The 19,945-nt window shown below is 47.4% G+C and overlaps 1 pseudogene; it reads left to right on the top strand.

The window, feature by feature from the left end:
• Nucleotides 1-219: 219 nt before the first annotated feature.
• Nucleotides 220-19,590, top strand: LOC141961811 (prokineticin receptor 2 pseudogene; annotated as a pseudogene).
• The last annotated feature ends 355 nt before the right edge of the window (nucleotides 19,591-19,945 follow it).

Raw genomic sequence — 19,945 nt, 5'->3', positions numbered from 1 at the left:
CAGGAGGGTGCTTTATTTCTGACCATGGCACAATAGGCATCCGATTTCAAGGCACAGACAGCAAGCCTGCACCTTTAGCCTGGGCTTACCAAAATACCAACAAGGCCGCCTTTGTTACCATAGTCGCTTATAGGGTGCCTATGTAATATGACCCTTCAACACTTTGGAAAGGAACCTGACACAGTACTCATCCCCTGGAAGCAGCAAGTGTGGGACGACATGGTTAAGCGTTTGGAAGACTTATGTACCATCTTTAACTTTCCAGGCTCCATAGTAACCGGAAAGGGTCTACAATGGGTTTCACACTTGAAAACACTTTAAGCTACAACTCACACTACCTCTAGTCATGCACCCTCTTACTGGCACAACTACCTTTACAGATGCCTCATCACAATCCCAAACAGCTGCAGTCGTATGGAAAGCTGAAGGATGCTGGAAAAAGAAATTGTGGACTCAGACTGACAAATCAGTACAATGGTTGGAAGCCAAAGCAGTCCAGACAGCACTCCAGCAGGAAACAGAGAATCCAATTAATATTGTTACAGACTCTCTATATGTTTATAAACTTGTACACAAAATGACAACAGTAGGATTTGTACAGACAGAAGCGTCAACTTTACTTTATGATGCTCTACAACAATGCGTAGGACAGGCCTTTCTTACACATGTGAACAGTCACCAGTCCCTACCTGGTCCAATCATAGAAGGCAATCATCACGCTGACCAGGCGGCATGGGGTACATGGTCACTAGATGCTGCAAAGCATTTACATGCCTTTCTACACCTCGGAGCAAAAGCCTTAGCGAAAACATGTTGTTTTTTGCTTGTGACAGAGAAATATATAGTGGCACTTTGTCCCTACTGTCACAAGGGCCCACTGTGGGAAGCAGGTGTCAATTCAAGGGGTTTCTCTTCCGATCAGATATGGCAAACTGACATAACAGAATGTGACCTACTAAAACTAAAGAAATACCTCATAGTAACCATTGACATCTTATTAGCCACAATGGCTCGCAAACAAACAGCCAGACACATTATTGTTCATTGGGAGGGCGTCATCGCCTTATTAGGGAAGCCACAAGAAATCAAGACAGATAACGGCCCTTGTTTCATCGCTAAACGTACTAAAGAATGATGTGCATTATGGGACATCAAGTTAGTACACGGCCTGCCCTACAACAGTCAAGGACAAGCAATAGTGGAACGTGCGCATCGCACCCTAAAAGCCAAACTACAACAGCTTGGGGAGGGGGAAGGTCATAAGGGGACAATACCCACAGACCGACAGCAGACTCTTTTGTCCCGCGCCCTTTATGCTTTAAATCATTTTGTTAGAGGCGATGAGTCCACACCTCCCCTGTGGAAACACTTTATGCTAACCCAGGCGACAAAAAACTATTCTTTAGTTCAGGTCAAGGAACCGGGAGCGATGGCATGGGAATTGGGCTGGTCGCTGAGAGTGTTTGGGCGTAGGTACGCAGCAGTGGAAAAGGATGGTTTAATTAAATGGATACCTGCACGATGTGTAAAACCTGAAACAACCACTTCTTCTTAAAAGTTTTTGTAGATTTTCTGTGGCCTTTGGCTACTTGGATCTTTCACTAAACGAACCATCTCACCCAGACCTAACGTATGGGTAACTATAGCAAATGAGACGGGAAAAGAACCCTTTTGTCTATCTATGGCAACGCCATCTGATCCGTTCCAAACATGTCTATTAAGTGTTCCATACTTTAATCCATAAGAGTTTATTGAACTGGTATCAAAAGATAGTTGGGCAAAGATGACCTTTTCACAGGTCAGCACCACTGCCCAAAATATTAATTCTGGCGGCAACCCCACAACCATTTGGCAAGGTCAAATTAGTGGATGGTGGAGGGGTGTGGTACAAATAGAACCATTTTCTTTTAATAACCTGGGGAAGAGGTTATGCTTGTATGTTCACAGGTCACAGTCCCTGGTGATTACTGGCAAGGTGTGTGCCACCACACCTGAGGGTGAGAGGCAGCCAGCACTCAGGATCCAGCTGTGGGTCCCCCTGTACCAGCTGTTTGCAATCTCTTCAACTGATCATTTAAGCAGAATGTCTGGGTAATGTTTTCTACTGCAACAGAACAAACTACACTACAGTTGCCTTAATGAAATATTTAGGCTTACTAGTCACTAGTGAAAGATGTAGTTTAGATGGAATGTAGTTATTAATAAGGATGAAATGCTGTAAGAATGTGTGTATTCAACTTTCTTTGTTTAGCAATATTAAGAATTAAGAACTCAAATGTTTAACCTTATTAGAAACTCCCTTGGTTTTCCCCCTGGAGTACTGGCCAGGCTCTGGGTGGAACCCAACAGGAGAATGGAATCAGATGTTTTCGCTCAAAGAAAGTTGCCAGTTATTTTGGCCTGTTGATTTAGAGGCCGGACCTGCTTGCAGCGACTTTGGATGCCTCACCTACGGACGGACACATCGCGTAGGGCTTCCAGTTTGTGAGGAAGGGCACTCTGAATTCTCGCTGCATCCAGGGTTCCCTAGCAATTGCTGATCTGAATGTTAGTACTCCTATTAATTGTGCTACTCTGTATTTTCCTTACTGTTTATTTTTGTAGTATTTAGTCATATCCCTTAATTATAAGTAGTGAAATCAGGTTACCTTTTAACTAGTAATTATAACTGCTGTCTTCTTTTAGCCTTCTGTGGAACTATTCTAAGTATGTTGTGTTTTTGAAGTTTGTCTAACCTTTAATTGATACAGCTCTCAAACAAGTCTTGCAGGTGCCACTGCAAAACAAAGAAAGGGGAGATCTGGGAGGCATCGGCCTTATACAACTCTGACACATGGTTGGTAAAGCCTGGGGAGGGGGAAGTGTAGGGAGAGGCGCTCGGAAGATCTCTCGATGTACAGGAAGAATAGAGGCGCATGAAAGATCTCGCGATGCACAGAGAGAACAGAGAACTAAAGACCTCGCGATGTGCAGAAAGGCGTATATAAAGCAATTGCACTTAATAAATCGAGCAAATAGCAACGACCATATTGGTGTTTGTGCTTTTGTTCCCGCAAAGGTTTTAACCTCCTGCAAGGGTTAGCTGTGATCTGAGCGCCACATGTCTGTGGATTGGCAGGTAGAAAAAGACAGCCAATACCTTACCACAACACAGTCCTGGGCTTTTTGTGGGGCTGTTATCTTGAAATGGGCTTTGCCTTGGCAAAGCAATGGCAAATCACACATTACCACTTGAGCACTCTGACTACATCATGAGCCCATGGGACTCTGTTCTGTAGGACTTGAAAAGATTTAGTTGGAATATGAATCCAGCTGAACAGCATCTCCAGGAGGCAGATCATGGTCTGAGCACAATACTACACTGTGAGCTTTACTGACCGAACCTCTGCTTTTCTACACAAATGCTAGTGATCTCCATAGAGAGAAGGCTGTTTCAGCCAGTCCTCCCGCAAAGCCCTTACACTGGTTAAATCCAAACAAACAGGAGGGCCCTTCTGCAGATAGCCACAGCAAGCAGAAAGGCAATCGTTTGTTAAAGCCATCTGGAAACCTGTTCCAGCAGAAAACAAAATCCTTAGCAGACTGTTGGCAAAACTTCCCACATCTCCGGGCCAGGGGGCCATCAGCAACATATCCACACCTCCGACATCTGGGCTCCACAACAAAATGGTTTCCAGCCTATCACATCCTCTGAGCTAAAACTATCAGCAGGAGCTGACTCATCCCAGGACTCAGCACCAGTCAGGCACACAACCTGCAGTTCAGAAGTACCCCTGAAAAGACCTTGACAGCCTGCATTAAAACACAGGCGTGCATTTGAGATGTAGGCACTGCCCAGTAATCTCTTGTTTGCATCAGAATCAGAGGTGCAAATTCATCCTTACTTCTACTGAAACTTTCCTTACAGATAACTCATTTTCTGTGTTCATAAACGGCAGTAAGGACCCGGTTAGCAGGTGCCCTGGACACTGCCTACAGTGAAGAAATCATTTAGCCAGGCTGCAGTTTCCTTTCCCCAGTGCTGTCTTGCCTTCCAGAAATCAATCAATATCAAAAGCTCCCTATGAAGACTGCCTGAAAAAGCCAGCTACAAGTGCCTTGACTTGTGCTATTTTTGTCAGACATCAGGCAGTCAGTCTGGCTTCATTCAAGTACATTAGGACAAGTTCAGTTCATATTTACAAGGAATCACAGCAGGCCCCATCTGTTCCTCCAGCCCCCCCCACCCCTCCTGTGCAGCCTCCCTGGGAGCAAGAAGCACAGAATAAGAAACCTCGCTTAAATAAGATAAGATCCACAGCCTGCGGTTTAAACAAGATGCACAGAGCACTGACAAAATATGGCAACACTATGATCATAGAGTATTGCAAACCAGGGAAACCACATATCGTAGTCCAGCTGATGAATAAGGAGTGAGCGCAGCAATAAAACACTTTATGCTGGTTGTTCTGGTGGTGAGCACAGCTGAAGTCAGTGTGGTGTGGGTTTGTACGCAGGCAGTGACAATCCATTGCTGTCTGAGACTTTGGCTGAGGCATCATTCGGACGACTCTCTCCTCTCTCCCTGCTCTGCTCGGGCAGCGAGAGGCCTGTGTGCTGCACGCACGAGGTACTGCAGCAGTACAATATCTCTGGGTGGATCAGGCTCGCGTGGCTCTGACTGAAGTCGCCCCTCTGATCCAAGGACAGCTTCTGTCTGAGCACAGATGCTCGTCTGGAGTTGGGAGCTGCAGTGTTTGATCTGCTGCCTTTTCCCTGGAGGAGATGCCAAATAGTTGTTCTGCCGTGACAGCTGAATGCTGCCTTCTTGCCTCTGCAGAGGGTTAGATCCCGAGAGTGCAGGTGTCGGTGTGGGACTGGCAGCCCACTCTTGGCATGTGTGGAAGTGTCCCGGCCCGTCTGGAGATGAGCTGCTGCCAGCTGATGAGACAGGAGGGCCCACAGCTGTGGGTCAGCCTTGCACGGTCACTGATAGTACAGAACCGCAGTTCAGGGGCCACGTCCCAGGTTTCTGGCTTGATTCTGAAACCTGAACTGATGTCATTCTCATTCCTGGCCCCTCTATTCCTGTTCCACAGGGCTGATCTGCCTGGCTGCAGTCTGCGCTTCTGGTTCCATGCTCCTGCCAGCAGACAGGGCACGGAGAAAGGACCCTCAGCTCTCTCCAAGGGGGGTGTCGTTTCCAGAGGGGTGGCAGGATACAGCTGTGTAAATATTTCCTGAGGGAGCCTGACCTGATGGCTGTCCCTGTCACTAGCTGGCAGAAAGAATGACTTTGTCTTGGTGAATCTCCTGGGGAATGTGCGCGCTGACGTGCAACAGGTTTATGCAAACACTTGAATTGTAAAATGACCCGTAGGTGCAGTTCTTTACTAGAATGAAGATAAATGCTGAAGATTTGCTGTGAAGGACCAGGGTGATCTGCATTCATGAAAGTAATTTATCGTGGTCAGACTCTTTCTCCCAGGTGAGAAGATTCAGTTGATTAAACCCAGTGCATCTTGTTTCAAGGCACACCCTCACTTCAGTGGCTATGAGTTCGTGACAAGAGAATTCTTCCTTTTCAGGTGAGCTGTGTTGTCCCTTTAGCCATTTTTTTTCCCTTGGAGAATGTTGAACTGTGTAGAATTAGTCTGACACTTTTGTTTTATACTGATGAGATCTGTTGTCTTGCAGTAATTCCTACCAGCACATGCAAGTGCTTTGGGTTTCAGTATCTGAACTATCCACATACGAGCTGGCAAGTTTGAGGAAACCTTGTGCATTTCATGGTTATGGCACAGACATTTCTTCCTACACGAGTTACCTGCATTTGAAATGTGCCTGACAGTTTTCAGCACGGATTTGGCAGGTGTCAGTGTAACTCCTTGCATATGGGAGATGGAATAGCAGGTGCTGCCTTGTGCAATAGAGTCGGTTTGAAATGATTTAGGGTCCAGCTGTGATCTCTTTTTCAGGCACATGTTGCCTCTTGTGGGAATCACCAGCAGATGAGACAGATGTGCAGTCACAAGGAGTCATAATTCTTTGTTGTCCTGCCTTTATGGGATGGCAGAGTGAGGCTGTGGAGGTGAGTGTGCCTAATAAATGTTTGCTCCCATCTCTGCAGGTGACCTTAATTTCATTTTCCATCCATCTCCTGTTGCCTGACTTGATGGAAATCAAGGCTGAGTTTTGTTCTACAGCTTTTTTCCCATATGCTTCTGCTTCCTTGCACTTTACAAAGTCTTGTCAAAGGGCGTGAGACAGGTGCTGGGTTCTTGCTGTCATTAGGATCAGGCAGATGCATTCAGGAGTTCAAGGTGAATGCCAGAACCTCTTCCTGGTAGAGCTATTACACACTCTCCCTTGGAAAAAGGGATGGATTTGTAAAGAGTTGCTGAGGGTCAAGGTACACGGTTCAGGGTGATGGTGGTGCCCTCGGAGCACTGGATCTGAGCACAGGAATTGGCACCAGGTTGGGTGGCAACAGGAAATCATTCAAAGAGATGAAAGGATAGGTGATGCAAAGGTAAATTCCACTGTTTGTTACCAAATGTCACACTGTGTGGTGAGGACTACTTCCCAGCTGCTAAAATCCAGCCCTTTTTTTCTGAGTAATTGGACTTTTGGAACTTGCTGCAGGTGCTATAGTTGCAGGTGATGCTTATGAGGGTCCTGAAGTGGAGTCAAACCTTTCTGTGGGTGCAGGTAATGCCTGTGCTTTAGTGGAGGGAACTGCTGGGCATGAAACCCACCAGTGTGTGATACAAGCAGGGTGTGAAGGCGGGCAGGGGAGGTCTGAGGCTGCTTCTCTCAGGTGCTGGATGATCCAAGGCTGTGGGGCCAGGCAGGGCTGGTGATGCACAGCCAGGTGGGTTAGAGTCTGGGTTTTCCCTGCATTTACCCTTCCAGCTGCTTGGTTTTAGGCTGAGAACTTGGGCCTGTTCTGCAGGTTGCTTTTATGCAGCAGCAGAAGGCAATGGTGGTTCCTAGTGGATTTAGTAATTAAGTGGACTTCTGACAGTTGTGGCACACTTTCTCTGTCCTCCAGAGTTACTCCCCTGAAATGTATTTATCAGATAAAATGTGAAATCTAATGGGTATGTTTGTAGCCTGCAAGACTGCTGTTAATCATAGGGACACCATTTTGTAATGTAGATTATCTCCCCCGGCTGGGAGATTGTGATAAACTGGGAGGACAGACCAGACTAGACTTGTTCCCAGGGAATGAAATGGCTTTATTAACCTTCGTATTTATAAACCGCAGGCATGCGTAACAGTAATAATAATATCCTAAAAGTTTTTGGACGGGTTGGGAAGTAATCAAGTAGGCGTATTTTGTTGACACAATTTTGAGATGAACGTTCTTGTTTTCTAAAACAAAAAGTTTCATGATGCTGATAGTGCCATTTGCAATGTAAATACGGAGGGGGGGGCGGGGTGTGTGTGAGAGAGAGCAAGACTGAGACTGAGTTGACAGGAAACAAAATGAACAAAATGTGTCCCGGAGAAGAGCATGTTCAAGACGCTTGTGTCCATTTGCCACAGGAGAGGTTTCCGGGTCCCCTCTGGCACTCTTCCCTAAGAAGTGACCCTACGTTAGCCGTTGACCTCCACAGGGACTGTAAATGGCCCCACTCGCAGTGCTTGCTGAGAGCCCTTTGGGAACCGGTGACTGCGAGGGAAGAGAGAGGGTGAAAAAACTTTTCATGAACTTGGCTGGAGTTTTATTTGAAATGGGGCAACGAGTGTTAAGGTATAAGGTGTCTAAGATACAAGGTTTACAGACGAAGTGTTACAGGCAGCACTTTTTAGAGTATGCAAGCACTGTTAGCCATACGTTAACCAAAGTGAATAGGGCTGGGGTACCTCACTGTCAAATCTAGAATCAACTGAAAATGATGTGCACATTTAGAGCTCTCCAAAAACTTTCTCTAGCTTTGAATGGGTGAAAGATTCCTAAAAGAAAAACATGCTCTTCTCTGCAAGAGCTCAGTGTCTGGGCTAGATTTTGACTTCTGCTACTCTGGTTCAGAATTCTACATTTTAAAATAAGCTTTAAGAAATATCCTCTCACTGCTTGGGGGCTACTTCTAGCATTAGAGTCTGGATTTGTCACAGGGACACTTCACCCTTTCCCATGTTCAAATCTTTCTTCTTTAAACCTGGGCTATTGAAAAAAATTACAATTCATAAACAACATGACAAGAGATCTTGAGGCCTTTTCTGTGTAAGACTTGTGAGTGCCCAGCGAAAAAGAGAAAAAAAAGAAAAAATTACTTCAAAGGTAACCTCTGGCTGGACAGTCTGTCTTTGCCATGTGGTATCATACCGGCTTCCTTTGTAAAGCGCTTTGTGATCTCTGAATGAAGACTTAGTTTTGCCTTGGGTGGTAGATCCCGCGTCTCTTGCTGTTCTTTAGTCTGTTACGAATTACTCAGTAAATGGGTAGTGAAGCAGAGCTGATAGATGTAGAAAATTCTGGAAGTCTGAGGTCCCCCCGAGTATTGCGCTTCCTCCTTATTTGCAGCCTTCCCCTGACCACATCTGTTGTTGGAGATGATCAGGGCTGAGCCTGCAGCAGACCAGCCCATCTGCCTGCTATTCCTCACCAGTGTTGTGCTGCATTTCTCGGGGTGTTTCTCCTGTGCATTTTTTGAAGGTTCTTGCCAGGCGAATGACACAGTTGAGCAGAAGTCCACAAACCAGTGCACAGAGTAATGATCTGCTGATGGTAATTCCTGGGAGAAGCGTGGAGGAGGCGGCCTGTTGATGTCATTTCTGTATCCAAGGGGAGAGTAGCACCAGGATGTCCCGTGGGAGTGCAGCATCTGTTGCCAAATCAAGATGTTGCTTGAACAAGGTGTTTTGGGGTGCAGTAAAGGTGTCCCTGTTCTGCCAGACAAAGAGGATTGGTTGTTCCACACGCGGCTGGCAGTGAGCCTGCCCACACGTGGCCCCCACTCACACCTCCCGATTTGCTGCCGTGTGCTCAGTGTGGTTTGTCAGTGGCTCTCAACTGCAGAGCATCCACCCTCGCCTTGGTCGGTGTGCTGTCCCGGGGGGTGAAGGGCAGCACTAGTTATGCACCGTGGGAGCTGCTTTTTCTTTCCTGTTATGAGATGAGCCACAATTTTGCTTTCTTTCCTGATACCTGGGCTGCCAAAGCAGGCAAAGTATCGACCTTTCATTGTTCGTGTCAGAGCTGATATTCTGACATCCCTCTTCTGCTGTTGGTTGCAAAGGCCTGGCACGAGGTGGGGGTGGCGTTTCGCCGGGTGCTGTGGAAAAGCAGAGATGGAGCCTCTCCTAGAAGCTTTCTCAGCAGAAGAGCATGGCGTAAGAGGATGGAAGGAGCCTTATCTCAGCTCTGCAGAAGGAGCTGGACGCTGTAACATGGCATTAAACTGTTTTTGTATTTCACAGAGTACTTACACCTGTGCCAAACAACACTGCGGGTTTTTCTTGTAATAGCACAGTTCAGCTTTGGCAAGAGGAAATGACGTTCCTTTTGCCACCGGCCTGGCCGGAGCCTCAGTGCCAGCGGCTCATGGCAGGGCGTCTGGGTCTGTGTCTGTGCCCGCAGGTGCTCCCCACGTGGGGGTTCATCTTGACCCGGGTCACTGAGGCTGGGTCCCTGTGAGGGTCAGCACTACCTGAACAACAGTGGGCTGGTGGTTTTTAGGAGGGGTGTTGTTACACATCATCTGCTGTAAACAAGCGTGCGGAAGAGACGCAGGTGTGAAGCGCGAGGCTTTGCTGGAAAAGCAGCTTGTGTGGTTGTGTGTATGGAACTGTGCTTTGTGCCCCTTGAGAAGGTGAAGCACTGAGTCATTTCTGACTCGTCTTTGGCCTGTAATTTTGGGAAGTGGGGCTTTGGGTCTTGAGGGATGTTCTGCAGGACTCTTGGATATCTGTCTCGGTCTGTTTCCCTGAGGGACTGGTTTACATTATCTCACAGTCAGCGAGGATTGATTATGGTAGAAACCAGGCAATTTCCTTTTGACTTTAATAACATATTCTTATGACAATCTCATGGCGTCTTATCTAATAGTTCTGAAAAGCTGGTTGATGTCTATCACTGAATGGGCTACGGACCAAAACTGTTAATTTGTGTGCTTGGAAGACGTGTGTGTAGCTCCCACTGTGGCCCAAGGCAGGTGGGGAAGGGGCAAACAGGCACTTTCCCACGCAGCTCTGCCCTTAGCACTGACTTCTGCTGGCTATGAGCTTGCACACTGTCTGTGGCAAAACAGTCTTCCTGGGAAGACTCACCCAGGTGGGGAGTTGTTTCCTTGGTTTCTGTGTTCAGCACCTGGAGCACAACAGGGTGAAGATCTTGAGATACAGAAACCTAATCTAAGTGGGTTTGGGAGCGTGGTGCTGGGAAGGCAGTTTCCTTCCAATGTCTTTTTCTGCAAGTCAAACTTCTGGGATTTTCTCTGGCAGAGGGATCTTGGTTTTATTGATGGGCAAACACATGTACACGCTTGCATTTCCTGTCCTGTTTGTAGCTCAGCAGGGATGTACGGCGTGCCCGAGGGCCTGGCACGGGGCTCTCTGGGATGCCACCAGCCCTCCAAAACAGGCCACATCTCCCCGGGGACACAGGCATAGTGGAGGTGGCCCCGCAGACCCTCCCCAGCCCGCTCCTCTCTGCTGTCTCCTCCAGACCCCCCTGCTTCTGATGGTGAAGACCATGACCGTGTCCTCACCTGGGAAGACATCAAGAAGCAGGGGCTGCTCCTGATCGAAACCAACAAGAAACGTGACAAGAAGTAGCGATTGCTCCACGCACGAGAGCTCTGGGTGCCCCAACCACCCCTTCTGCTCTGGAGGCCCTCAAGCACCCGTTGTACCCTTTTTCTAAATACAGCAGTTATTCTTAGGCTGAATAGAGCAGGTCTTTGTCATTCCTCCGAAGCCCATAGCAGAGCTGGACCAGGAGCTCCTCAGTCACTTCTGTCAGGCAGAAGCAGCGGAGTCAAGCCCTGAGGGGAGCTGAGCTGGGTTTGGAGGCAGCCCCCTCCCCCTGCCCCTTGCCCAGCTGCTCTCCCCGCAGACGTGGGGCTGGGCTGGGCTGGGCTGGGCTTTCCCAGGCAAAGCAGAGCTGGGGGCAGGCTGGCTTTCTCCCCCTTGGTCCTTCCTGGGACCTCTGCTCCCCCCGACAGCTCTGGGAGCCCCATGGGCTGGTGTCTGCCCCAGGCAGCTCTGGGGAACCGTGGGGCAGGGGCTGAGGCCTGGACAGGTATTGGATCTCAGGGGGGTGTCTTCGTGTGCATGTGTGGGAGCAGAAGGGCAGGGGCTGCCTGGGAAAGGGAGAGCCACAGCAGAGGTGAAGCCCCTGGCCCAGGCTGTCTGACCTGGCGTGGAGTCCTCGTGCCTCTTCCCTCCCCTGCTCCCTGCACGCACATTGTGCCACTCGTCCCCCTGAGCTCCGAGCGAGCGTTGGGGACAACCTCTGGGCTGCAGGGAGGTGCCTGGAGAGAAGGGCTGCCCCGAGGTGCCCCAGGCCAGCAGAGGAGGCTGCAGCAAGCCTTTGGCTCCAGGTGGGATCCCCAGCCCTGCCCACAGCTCACAGACACCTGCCCTGCAAAGGCCGAGAACCGGGGGCTGCTGGTCCCCAAGTGCAGCCAAGGCTGGGGGCCGCTGACAGGGCCCCGTGGTCCCCGCTGGAGCCCCTGGAGAGCGGCACCTCCTCCAGCTCCGCGGGGGCCATCAGCACCAGCGCGAGCTTCCCCCGCCCTTCCCACCTGGTCCCTGCGCTTCGTGCTGACGTCACCTGGGACATCACCGCGGGGCAGAACGGCTCTTTCTGCCCGGGCTCTCGGCAGACTGGCAGCGCACCCCAGATGTTCATTGTGGGTTTTGTGTGGCTGCAGGGGCGGGGACCGCAGCGCCCAGACACAGAACAACTTGTGTGTTTTAAAGGAAGCTCCAGAAAGACCGTCACGTGCCAGTGAACGCATCGAGCGGAGCTTCCCCCGTTCGACAGCCGTCTGGGGGGCGCTTGGCAATTAAAGAGACCCCAGAATGACACCCACCCCCCAGCCCTGTCCCCTTCTCCCGTGCCCACCACAGCCACGCCGTGGGTCAGGGAGTCCTCTGCTGCCAGGAGCTGCCCAGCCATGGCAGGGGAAATCTGAACCTCCTCTGCACACCAGGGGCCGAGCAGACAGCGAGGGGCGGTGCTGGACCTCTGACACTGCGCCCGCTCAGCACACCCGGGGTTTGAGGAGCCTCAGCCAGGCTGCGCTGGGCAGGCCAAGCTCAAACAGTGCCGGTGAGAAACCAAACCCCTGCCTAGCGCCCCCCGCCTGCGGCCCGGCCATCACTGCTGGGGGTGAGGGCAGCGCGGACAGCACGGTCAGGGGCGGGCAGCGCCACTTCAGCCCCCTGGAGAGCGCCCGGCAGCGGCAGGTGTAGGTGTTTCTAGGCGCCAAGTCCATGTGGAACTTGCATTTTGGGCAACAGTGAGATTGAACAATGGATTCGTTTTCTCGGTCCTTCTCAGTATAACTGGGCCTGTGGATATTTTAGTGGATTTTGGAAAGATGGAGGTGAGTTGTCTCTAGGGAATGCTGCTGTCAGACTCCCAGCAGGTACCAGGCATTACCCTTCAGACACCATCTGCCAAGGTTCGTAGAGATCTGGTTTAGAGTCTGACCTGGGATGTCTGTGAAACACTTTAATCAAGGGAAGAGTGTAACGGCTTGAGAAACAAGTATTAATGCCCTGGCTGCTGCTGGGGGTAAATAGGAAGGGAATGTATAGTAGAAGTGTCAGAACTCTTTTTGGTGCAGGAGGAACCCCGGGCAGTGGTGCCGGGATCTCTGTGATCGTGTGTGTCTGGGATATACCCACGGTGAAGTGATGCTCCAGACCCTGGGTTTCTGCTCTTGGTAACACATGACCGGCCGCACACGTACCAATAGCAGCCAGGGGTTGTTTTTATGGTATACTCAGCATTTGGGATTGCTGGTGGACTTTGTATGAAATGCATAAGTGCAGATGTGAAGGGTTTTGCTTCACAGGCGAGAGCCTGGAGCCTTTGCTGTGAGTTGGCAGCGCTGTGATTTCTCGTGTCCCTGGGCAGAGCCCGGGGTTGAGAAGAGCCCCGCTGCTGTGCGGAGCTGCAGGCGGCCACACAGGGGACAGGGCTCTAGAAACACGGTGTCAGTACATAACACTGGGTTTACTTGTAAAGGTCAAACCCAAGGTTTTTCCCCATTAATTTTTTTTTTGTTTTCGCTTGATTTTTTTTTGTTTGTTTGTGTGTTTCAGTGTACTTAACCTATTTTAAAGCAACAAATGAACTGTTTTATTAGTAGTTGTTTAATTAGTAATAGGTAACTGAACTCTAAAGAACAGGCAGATTTCCTGGCAAACATAACCTTGTTCTTTTGCCACCTCCTCTCAGGAGCTGTGCCCGTAACCTCACAGTTTCACCCAAGATCAGATACCACCCCTCCCACCTAGCAGCGTTAAGGCAACTTGGTTGTTTAGCCACGAGCTGCAGAGGAATGCTATGGCTGTGTCAAACCTGATCAGTTTTAGTTTCCAGCACTGTAAAGTAAGTTCAGCTGGGGTCATCTTTTAGCAGACACCTGAAGTATGATTCAGACTTGCATTTTTGGGATATTAAAAAGAACCTTTTAACCGCTCTGCACCCAGTCCTGTCCTGGTGCATCTCACAGCCCTTGGCTTTTCCTGTTGCCTTACTGATAACACAGGCACTTTCAGACTCTTTATCCTGCCTGTGCTTTTTCATTTAACATCTCACAAAGTCCATTACCCTCAATGTCACTTCCAATTGGCATTTGAATTTAAGGTGAAATCTAGACCTTGTGAGAAATAGGTTATTTTGTTCTTCTTCAGATGGTTCTGTCTCCTACGCAGTGTGATTCACTTTGGCTGATTCATTTATGCAACCTGACAAAAATCTCCTGGTTTTTTATGGATGGCTTCTCCGAGTGTCACACTGAATTTGCTCAGTCGAACAACGTGTATCCACCAGTGAACTGGAGAGGAAAGCGCCAAAGCTAGACGGGGAAGCCGTCCTAAGATGATACTTTCTTTCCTACTTTCCTCCTTCAAGATGGAGGCTTTTTTCCTGTTACTTGTGTTTCTGTTGTCCTGTCTGTGTATGTGCCCACATCGCATTGCATTATCCTTACACCTCTGCCTCAGACTGGTACCCCATTGACCTCAGCTGTCTGTGTGAGACGGGCCTTCTGTCCCCAGCATGTTAAATTTAGTTACCTGTTTGTGGCCACAAAAAAAAAAAAAAATCAAAAAAGGATTAACTCTTCTGGCTATCAGTGTGAATACTTCTATACATAAAAACTGCCATTGCCTCTGGTGGGAAGAAGCCTCCATGCATCTCAACAGAGCAAAGAGTCAAGTCAGTAATACCAGAATCAGGTTTGGCTCAGGTCAGGTGGTTGTCACAGGATCTGATGGTCACTGGAATGTCCTCTGATCCCCTCCAAGACATTAGGTATTCACTTAATGCTGGTGGTGGCAGCAAAGGGCAGTGGGTAGAGCATCGGATAGGGGGTCACAAAGACTTGGGTCTGTGTCCCCCTCTGCTGTCAGCGGGTGGATCAGGGCAGCGCCACTTGACCTGAGTGTGCTTACGTGTCAACCCCAGCATCTACAGAACAACTCATGTCTCTCAGGAGAGGAGGGTGTGGGTGCTGGGAGGAGCACTGTGGTTAATCAGGGCACCCCCGTCTCGGAGCAGTGGGATCCCCAGCTGGGGTTTGACTCACTGGCTCCAGGGGAAGGATTTGATCCTGCCCTTCAGAGTGTTCCCTCTTTGGGGAAGAGGCGGTGGGATGGACAGAGAGGTGTTGGATACCTGCTGTGAGCTGTATTAGGGGTGTGCTGGGTAAGTGAAGACCAGTGTGTCTGCGACTGGAGGAATCTCCCTGCTTTGGCTTACCTCAGCCCAGGCTCTGCAGGGAGCAAGGCTACGTGGAATAGTGGTGTGTCACCACTTTGTAGCCAGCCGCCTCATTTAGTGCAATAAGATCATTTATTTTGATACATAATTACATGGCTTGATACTTTAGTCAGCAATTAACTAATCCTAATGGGATGTAAATTAATTAAGAACACAGTTTGTCAAATTCAGTTTGCTTTTACCCAATTCCACTCTTCTGGGAGCAAAATGGAAGACATTGGCCCCAACCCAGGATGGCAGTACTGTCAGCATGAGGTCCACAGCCAGTGCTGGCTACAAGGCATAGCAGAGCTCTGGGGGTGGTGTTACACCTTCTTGTTCTTAAGAAGTTGTTCTTGAGAAGAGGTGTTCTAGGGGAAACTTTCTTACGAGAAGATAGCTGCTTATGAGAGATGGATCGATGACCTAATACTGAGTAAAGAAGGGAATTAAGAGGGGAAGGAGAAAAGTGCAACAATCCCCTTCCATATTTAATCACTGCACAAAAACCCAGCCATTGTAGGTAAAATCTGCCTGGCCAGGAGACATCAGAACAATGTTATGCTTTATTCTTCCATGTATCATTTTGTTATTACAGCAAACCTTTTCTATATTAGTGTTTCCTATGAAGTTCAACTCAGATGATAGTATCATGTCCTAAATGTGGTTCCTATGCAGCAAGAGTAACTACCAGACCACCTCAACTCCAGCAATCTCCAGATTACACTGACAGGGTGTGAAAAAGATAGAGGGGGAAGAAGAATTTTCTGTTTCACCGCCGGGGAAGTGGGAATATAATATGTTCTAAACGACATGCAGCGAGCAGCGTCATGGCATGACAATATTAATTTGTCTAGAGCCAGGGTAGGACGTGTCTTACCAAACTTTACCTCTTTAAATGTTGGGTGTGTTGTCCAGATGAGTAGTGACAGTTAATGGAAAGAGGGAGTGAGGCACATGTTAGGTGGGAATGACTTACCCTCCTGGGAATGCTGATCTCTGGTGATGACAGGAGGAGCCCACAAACCCCACCTAAACTAAACATCCCAGCATTCCGACAGCTAACACGAGGGGAGATGGAGGCCTCCTGCCCACGTACACTTGCTTACCCCTCAGGAAAGAAGGGGTCAAAGTGGGACAATTGAAGCCACAGGATGAATGGAAGAAGAAGCCTGTTTTGGAAGCAAATGCAGATAGGATATTTCTGCTCTACAGCTACTATTCCAGAAATACCTGTGCACTCTCACCCCTGGTAGCTTGTCTGTGTGTCATATATTAAATGATCAAAGCAATGCTCCCACATTTCATGTGGAAAATCGTGAAGGCAATCAGCACACACACAGCTCAGTGAATCAGATGTGTCCTGGATGCACCAGGCATCCAGCAGGCAGTTGATGTGGGTATGAACAGTGATGCTTTCTACAGGATTTCTGGGCATCAGGCAGCCTGCTTAGGGCTTCTGTTCCAGCTGAGCTGCTGGACACAGAAAATCTCAGACAAAGGTCATATTTCTTTTTCTGTTGCAACAGTTTTGTAAAAGGCTGGCCATATAAGGCATTCTAATGTAGGACAAGATTTTGTAAAATAATTTAATATCCTTGTATGCTAAAGGTCCCTTAATAATTTAGTTTTCAAGGGACTGGTTTCCCTGATTGCAGAGCCCAGCATTAATCTGACCTTTTCTTATTCTTCATTCAATAACTCATCTATGTAGGCTCTTCTTGCAGTGTTTTGTAGGTGTCTCTTCTTATTTAATCTGTCTTCCAGATCAAAGCTCTTCAGAAGGAATTTTCCATGTTAGTTGTGAGATAATAAAAAATAAAATAAAATAAAACTTTTTTTTGTTTTTTGTTTTTTTTTGTTTTGGTGAGCTTTTGACTTGGTAAACAGAGAGAAATGCTGTTCATTTAATAATCAACCATTCCACATTGGCTATGTCATGTGTGTTGTTGACTTCGGTCTCTAAAAATAATAGGCTCTTAACAAAAGTCTTTTCGTGTTTAGATCATTTAAAAGGGCTCACCTGTGTAGATAGAGTAAGCCTGTCCCACAGGATTTGCCTCTGGTAGGGCTCTCTTTCAACTTCCTTGCTGTCTATTCACATGAAATGTAGGAGTTTCACATATTTAAGGCCACATCTACACTAGAAAATAATGCAATGTGAAAGGAGAGGATCTGAAGAGCAATAGTTGGTGCTAAGGGTACAACATTCATGCTGTAAGTATTCTGGGGGATTTAGCTTTAGCTGGGTCACCTGGACTGAATGCCCATGGGCACCTGGTACTTTTGAGTACATCCTCCAGGGCAGTTTCATCCAAACCCAGCTCATGTGCTCCAAGACCCCTCCACAGTAACATCCCAAGTGTGGTAAGCAAGGAGAGCCAGGAAAACCTCCCTCAACTCTCTTGCAGAGATTTACCCCATCCAGCCAAATGTCCTGCTGAGCAGATACGCATACTTATGAATGCATACACATACATCGTCCCACAGCCTTGTTTCCACAGGGCCCAATCTAAAAACATTCATTTATCAGCTCCACAATGAGGCTAACTAATTCTGCTGTCCCTTAACATCTAGCCTGCACCCAGAGCGATGAATAATTCATCTGCTTCCAAGATCTGGCTGATAGAAAGCACTCCTGGCCTTCCAGCTTATTTTAGAATTAATAGGTCCTGTGGATGCTATCTATGTATAGAACATATACAAATAGAAAAGCCTCTGAATGAATAAGGAATTTCACTGAAACAATTCTTTGTGTTAAACACAATTGTATTGGGATCTCTGGAGTGCCTCGGATAAAAATCTCCTTTTAGCACAAGTATCCTAATCTTTCGGGACAGCGTACTCTAATATAAGTCCTTCTTACATCTATAGCATCTTAAAAAATAAACCTCCTCAAATTCCAACCAAACAAAAAATTAACCAGAGTGAATTCCATTTGGTCCTACCCCTTCTGAACTGAATTGAGGAAAATTGATGGATCTTGAAAGTAATATACTTTTATTTCTCCTCAGTCCTTTGTGAAACACTTCAGTGCACCCACAGCTTTACAGTCATAACGAGTCATAAAACTCAAGTTTTATGGTTTGGCCTTAACAAAGCATATTTAAGGTTAATTAGCAATAGTCGCCTCCAGCAGACAAAACAAAAATTTGCATGGGCGGAAAATGGATACACAGTCCTTTGTTGGTGGCTTGAAAGCATGCTCACCTGTAACCATTAGCATCAGCTTTGGCTCTTTGCACCCATGGAATAGCCAAGAAAATAATAAAAACACTGCTACATATATTTGATCTCTTGGTAAAAAAAAAAAAGCATATTTAAATAGTTCTCTGCCTAGGGAGAACCTTTTCGTGTTTCTATGTGTTTGTCTTTTTACCTGCACCTGGCCAGGTGTATATTACTGCATGTTTCAAACTCTCATTTGAACACGTGCTGCCCACCAAAGAACTTCCAGATGCTGTGTCACGGCATGTCCTCGATACGACACCGTGTGTTGTGCTAGGTCCTGCAAACACATTTGTCAGTAATAGGAAAGCTCCCTCTCTTTCTCCTCTTCCAGTCTTTCCATAACTCCCAGACATGTGATCTGTGTTAACAAGCTTACGACGCAAAATTGCAACTTTTTCAGTTCAATCTTGTAAACAGGAGGGAGTTGGACTGAGGTCTTAAAACGATCCCCAGACACCCTAATGCATGCTCAGATTTTCAGATTGCCAAGTACCCACCCTCCTAACAAACCCTTCAGCCCCTTGCTCCAGAGTTTCTGCCCAGATTTAGGAACTCAGCTCTAGGCTCTTACTTTGGAAAATTTTCTTAACTCTCCTCATAGACAAGTTGGCTAGGCTCTCTCTTTTATCAACTACAGCAATTCCCTTCTGCCTAATTCTGACCACTTGTATTTGGAATTGTGTTCTGACTAAGTGTCTTCAGACTTCATTTTGGATGTATTTGTCTGTTCCAGGTATCTGGCCATTGTTCACCCACTGAAACCACGCATGAATTATCAAACAGCAACCTTCATAATCGCCTTGGTCTGGACTGTCTCCATACTTGTAGATATTCCATCTGTGTATTCTGCTACTGAAACGGTGTTACTTATAGTGAAAAACCAGGAGAAAATATTCTGTGGTCAGATTTGGCCAGCTGACCAGCAGATGTACTACAAATCATACTCCCTCTTTATCTTTGGCATTGAATTTGTTGCACCTATCATTGTGATGACCTTGTGTTACGCCAGGATATCACGGGAGCTCTGGTTTAAAACCATACCAGCATTTCAGACAGAACACATCAGAAAGAGGCTTCGATGCAGAAGAAAAACTGTTATGGTACTGATGTGCATCCTGACTGCCTACGTTCTCTGCTGGGCACCCTTCTACGGCTTTACAATTGTCCATGACTTTTTCCCCACCATCTTCGTGAAAGAGAAGCATTATCTTACTGCTTTTTATATAGTTGAATGCATTGCTATGAGTAACAGCATGATAAACACCATGTGTCTTGTAACTGTAAAAAATAACACCATGAAGTATTTCAAGAAGATCATGTTACCGAGATGGAGATCGACATATAATGGAAGCAAATCTAGCTCTGATTTCGACCTGAGAACAAGTGCAATGCCAGTCACAGAGGAGGTAGACTGCCTAAAACTGAAATAAATTTTCTGCAGTTTGAATCTCACATATTTCGGAGAGGGGCTAAAGAGGAAATAATGCCTTCTCAGAAGCTTCTCTCTTGTCTGTGGGAATACCCACCGTTGGTGAGAGCCCTCTAAAAGCAGCCTACTATGTATTTCCACCAGAACTCTTTTCACTGGACTGCTGTATAACCCCGTAACTCTGACTGATGCTGTGCTTCAGTTCACCCATCTGTAAATCTGGGAGGTAGATACTCATTTTACAGTTGTTTAAAATTTAAGATGAACAAAAAAAAAAAAATCTATGAATGCATTAAAGCATACTACAATGATGTAAGAGTTGATTGCTGATCCTAGCAATGATGCCTCTTTGTTTC

This window comes from Athene noctua, chromosome 6 (assembly GCF_965140245.1).
Source record: "Athene noctua chromosome 6, bAthNoc1.hap1.1, whole genome shotgun sequence".
NCBI classification, from domain to species: domain Eukaryota; kingdom Metazoa; phylum Chordata; class Aves; order Strigiformes; family Strigidae; genus Athene; species Athene noctua.
The sequence above is the reverse complement of the archived record's forward strand: the minus strand, read 5'-3'. Positions and strand labels throughout refer to the sequence as shown.